This window comes from Leguminivora glycinivorella, chromosome 27 (genome assembly GCF_023078275.1).
Source record: "Leguminivora glycinivorella isolate SPB_JAAS2020 chromosome 27, LegGlyc_1.1, whole genome shotgun sequence".
NCBI lineage: Eukaryota > Metazoa > Arthropoda > Insecta > Lepidoptera > Tortricidae > Leguminivora > Leguminivora glycinivorella.
In genome coordinates this window covers 3662801-3668271 of record NC_062997.1, presented here as the reverse complement: position 1 = coordinate 3668271, position 5471 = coordinate 3662801, and the positions used below count along the sequence as shown (strand labels likewise).

The following is a 5471-nucleotide window of genomic DNA, read 5'->3' as shown; positions in this document are numbered from 1 at the left end:
GCGTATCGCTTTCGTTTGGCGTCGGAGAAATGCCATTCGGCTACGGGGCCTGGTGACCAATAGACACATCATAATAAAGAGTACTATCGTACAGTATGGCTACTCCCGCTCCCCGCTGATAGTGCCGCCCACCCCCTCTCGGTTACCTCACAGTTACCGCCTGTCAAAAACGCGAACAGTCGACCTGTCATATCTCACTCATACAAGCATAGTACGCGTTCACCTACACGAGCTTAGAATGTGTGCTAGGAACGCGCCTCTTTCATATATTTGATCGCCAGCGTCTGAGATGTGCCATAGAGCTGGTGACTTCCTCGCACAACGTATTTATATTGCAATACACCGAGGAAATGTCACCACCATCCTTGGTAGTTACAATGCTTCAAGTAGCAAGTAAATGTTTTAGATTAAAGTATGTACATACTATGTTTATAGTCTTAATTTTTAACCCCCGACGCAAAAACGAAGGGGTGTTATAAGTTTGACGTGTCTGTCTGTCTGTCTGTCTGTCTGTCTGTCCGTCTGTCTGTCTGTCTGTCTGTCTGTCTGTCTGTCTGTCTGTCTGTCTGTCTGTCTGTCTGTCTGTTTGTCTGTCTGTGTGTGTGTCTGTCTGTGGCATCGTAGCTCCCGAACGGATGAACCGATTTAGATTTAGTTTTTTTTGTCTGAAAGCTGAGTTAGTCGGGAGTGTTCTTAGCCATGTTTCATGAAAATCGGTCTACTATGTCGCAGTCGGGGGTTTTTTCAAAATTTTTATTTTGTGGTTAGGTTAGTAATATGTAAGCCTTCTTAATAGGTTTAAAAGTTTTGTTACAATTAGCGCAGCCAAATATTCGAATAACGCACTATTTCTTTGAAAATCGAAATACCTTAATGCCCAACACAAGAAATTAGTTGATTAATTTATGGATGACCTTCATCAAAAGTTATCCTATGTTCAACCTTCAGTCTTGTCATGTATACGATAGATAGTCATAGTCACCCAATTTCAACCTTAGGCCACTATAGAAATAGAACCTTTGCACAGTAAGCGTCATTGTGACTTCAATGGCAAATAGAAAACGGTGTAAATGCGACAGGGTTCTAACTTCCAGAGTATCCAATTGGTTGAGCGTATGTGAAGTATGCCTATGAGACTGTGACTATTAGTGTTGTCGCGACGTCTAGTCTAGATGGCGCCACTAATAGGCCTATTGAGCTAGAGATAGTTGATAGATATGTTATCATTCGCTTATTATTCTTATTACCCTTGAACTTAAATTAACCCCCGACGCAAAAACGACGGGGTGTTATAAGTTTGACGTGTCTGTCTGTGTGTTTGTCTGTCTGTCTGTGTGTGTGTCTGTCTGTGGCATCGTAGCTCCCGAACGGATGAACCGATTTGGATTTCGTTTTTAGGGTTCCGTAGTCAACTAGGAACCCTTATAGTTTCGCCATGTCTGTCTGTCCGTCCGTCCGTCCGTCCGTCCGTCCGTCCGTCCGTCCGTCCGTCCGTCCGTCCGTCCGTCCGTCCGTCCGCGGATAATCTCAGTAACCGTTAGCACTAGAAAGCTGAAATTTGGTACCAATATGTATATCAATCACGCCAACAAAGTGCAAAAATAAAAAATGGAAAAAAATGTTTTGTTAGGGTACCCCCCCTACATGTAAAGTGGGGGCTGATATTTTTTTTCATTCCAACCCCAACGTGTGATATATTGTTGGATAGGTATTAAAAAATGAATAAGGGTTTACTAAGATCGCTTTTTGATAATATTAATATTTTCGTAAATAATCGCTCCTAAAGGAAAAAAATGTGCGTCCCCCCCCCTCTAACTTTTGAACCATATGTTTAAAAAATATGAAAAAAATGACAAAAGTAGAACTTTATAAATACTTTCTAGGAAAATTGTTTTGAACTTGATAGGTTCAGTAGTTTTTGAGAAAAATACAGAAAACTACGGAACCCTACACTGAGCGTGGCCCGACACGCTCTTGGCCGGTTTTTTTGTTTGAAAGCTGAGTTAGTCGGGAGCGTTCTTAGCCATGTTTCATGAAAATCGGTCCACTATGTCGCGGTCGGGGGTTTTTCAAAATTTTAATTTTGTGGTTAGGTTATTACACTTGACCTTTAATGAATATCTGTGGCCTATTTCACAATAGTGACAATTGTCGCCCGACAGTGACATTTCGCCGTTCATTGCCTGTTTTTTTAGGGTTCCGTAGTCAACTAGGAACCCTTATAGTTTCGCCATGTCTGTCTGTCCGTCCGTCCGTCCGTCCGTCCGTCCGTCCGTCCGTCCGTCCGTCCGCGGATAATCTCAGTAACCGTAAGCACTAGAAAGCTGAAATTTGGTACCAATATGTATATCAATCACGCCAACAAAGTGCAAAAATAAAAAATGGAAAAAAATGTTTTATTAGGGTACCCCCCCTACATGTAAAGTGGGCGCTGATTTTTTTTTCATTCCAACCCCTACGTGTGATATATTTTTGGATAGGTATTTAAAAATGAATAAGGGTTTACTAAGATCGTTTTTTGATAGTATTAATATTTTCGGAAATAATCGCTCCTAAAGGAAAAAAAAGTGCGTCCCCCCCTCTAACTTTTGAACCATATGTTTAAAAAATATGAAAAAAATCACAAAAGGGTCATTCCAGCGAAACCGACACCACAGGCATAAAAATTAAATAACTTAATTTACATTTAAATCTACATCTAGAGAATAGAACATTATGCCTAATTTTATGAATCAATGAGTTTTTCCTTTTTATGACATTTTTTTGCATTTTATATGTGTCCAAACGTACCCCTAGCACCAGTTGTCTAAGGTGGCATATATATACCCTAAGTTGGCAGCGCTATTTCGCGCTTTTAATAAACATTATGGAGAAAGTGATATGTGTAAAAGAAAATATATTTAAAGCTGTTTAAACCAGTGGCAAGTAAATTTAAATTAAGTTTCATGGTTAGGATTTATTGGGCGTCTACACAATGCGTAACTCACGTCCCGCCCGTCACAATAAAACAAAGTTTTTTCTTGTTTACCCTAAAAGTATCTAAACTCTTGATGTCTTACTTTGTGAAAGTAACAATTAGGTTGAGGTTGGTTATTTTAGCTAAAAAACGCGTTGCTCTTGTGAATAAAAGTATACTTTTAACGCTTTTCAAAGTAGGTCCCACCCGTCACAGTGACGGGTGAGCAAAATGGGTTATCTGATAAAACTTGAGTTAATGAGTATAAAATCCTTCTTTTAAGTTTAGTTAAACCTAACTGGGTTATATTAAAGCAAATTATATGTCTAATATTGCTTAATTCGGTTGTGGTATTACTTTTTAGAACACAATGAATGCAATGAGGCCTATGAGTCAGGAAGAAGTCTTTTTCATTAAAACTGGTAAAATTTTTGACATTATTTCTGACCCACTGATAAAAGTATGTGGTAATAGACTGTTTGACAAGGTTTGACAATTTTCTGAACCTTTAAAAATTCAAGTTGCAAAAATATTTTTTTTTGTTTAATGCTCTAAGAAAACTACTGAAATTATTACTTGTAACATTAAATAATTAATAAAAGAGCTGATTTAAAGTAAATACAAACGAACTGTCTTTATATTTATCATATATTTGTATACTCAAATGTTACTCGTCCCACCCGTCACAAAGCGCTGTCCCACCCGTCACAAGCATTGAGAAGCAAAATTATTTTTGTTTTACGAGTTATTTGCGTAAATTATACTAATACCTAATCTATATAATATCAGGAATTAAATAAAAAATGGTTGTTTAACAAAAGTTTCGTAGTTTCTTACCAATTGCGAATTGTGTAAGTCAAGTCGGAGAGGAGAGGCACTTTGAAGTCCCACCCGTCACACTACTTATACCATCAATTTCTCATAATAATAATGACATTTTCATATTTTTTTTGATGGTACAGTACGCATTGATTATTCAAGTAATTGATAATGTCATATTTAATACGCTAATTGTTGCCGTTTGGCAGAAATAAAGCAAAATGTAGGCAAAAAAGAGTATAAATATCCCACCCGTCACAATGGAATGACCCAAAAGTAGAACTTTATAAAGACTTTCTAGGAAAATTGTTTTGAACTTGATAGGTTCAGTAGTTTTTGAGAAAAATACGGAAAACTACGGAACCCTACACTGAGCGTGGCCCGACACGCTCTTGGCCGGTTTTTATAGTCTATATGTCTTCGGCCGGCAACCCCATTTGTCCCGGCCTCTGTAGTAATGTACTAATATAACCTAACCACAAAATTAAAATTTTGAAAAAACCATAGTGGACCGATTTTCATAAAACATGGCTATGAACACTCCCAACTAACTCCGCTTTCACACAACTACAAAAAAAAACTAAATCGAAATTGGTTCATCCGTTCGGGAGCTACGATGTCACAGACAGACACACACACAGACAGACAGCCAGGCACGTCAAACTTATAACACCCCGTCGTTTTTGCGTCGGGGGTTAAAAATAGAGAAATTAAAGGAAAACGAAATTTATTTGTAAAAAAAAAATACAAAAAGTGTTTTCGCCCAACGTGGGGCTCGAACCCACGACCCTGAGATTAAGAGTCTCATGCTCTACCGACTGAGCTAGCCGGGCTGTGTACGAGTGACCCAATTTAGCTTACTGCTTCCGAGCAAGGTCAACTCTGAGAACAAGTTTTCCTACTTGTCATAAAATGGCGTAACTTCGTATAATTTACATGGCGCTTACGATCTTTTGTAATTTATAGACGATGTTATATCAAGAGTCGTGTCTACTTTATATTTACGATGATAAGAACTATATTCTCTTGACATGAACCTACAGCTGCTATTTTTTTTTAACTAGTTTTCTATGAATAAATTTAATATTTAAATATCGAATGCGAGCAATATTAGAGTTGCCAGTTCTAAGATTTATTTTTATATCGCCGTAAATGCGTGAGAGCAGAATTATGGTTTCCGTTTTGAAATATATAATTGCTAATAAATTATTGAAACGAAAATGAATGTTAGGCACTGGTCCCATCGCGAGCTAGTAAGCTATGAGCTATCGGCTACAAAAACGAACAAAAGATAAGCACTCCCATGCAAATAAAAGAGACACGGCGATATTGATAGCTCACCGCTGGGCGAGTAACTATAAACATCGCCGTGTCTCTTTTATTTACGCGGGAGTGATTATCTTTTGTTCGTTTTTATAGCCGATAGCTCATAGCTTACTAGCTCGCGGTGGGACCAGTGCCTTAAACAAGTTTTAAAATAATATTGTTTCTGTTAAAAACTTATTGAACTCAAGATTTAATGACATAGTCCTCTGCCAGATGTTATGAAAATTCTTAACTTGCAGTTTTCGCTTTTTAGTAGATAACTATAGACAGATGCAAAGATGCTTATAAAACATATATATAAATGTGTCATAAAACCTATGTCGGCATTAATAAATAAATATAAATAAATAAATATTATAGGACATTCTTA

At 37.6% G+C, this 5471-nt stretch overlaps 1 non-coding gene across 1 annotated transcript; it reads right to left on the bottom strand.

Annotated features, from left to right (window-relative positions):
- Positions 1-4535: 4535 nt before the first annotated feature.
- Trnak-cuu lies at positions 4536-4608 on the bottom strand. Its single transcript has one exon. It is a non-coding gene; the product is annotated as a tRNA-Lys (tRNA).
- Between the last annotated feature and the right edge of the window lie 863 nt (positions 4609-5471).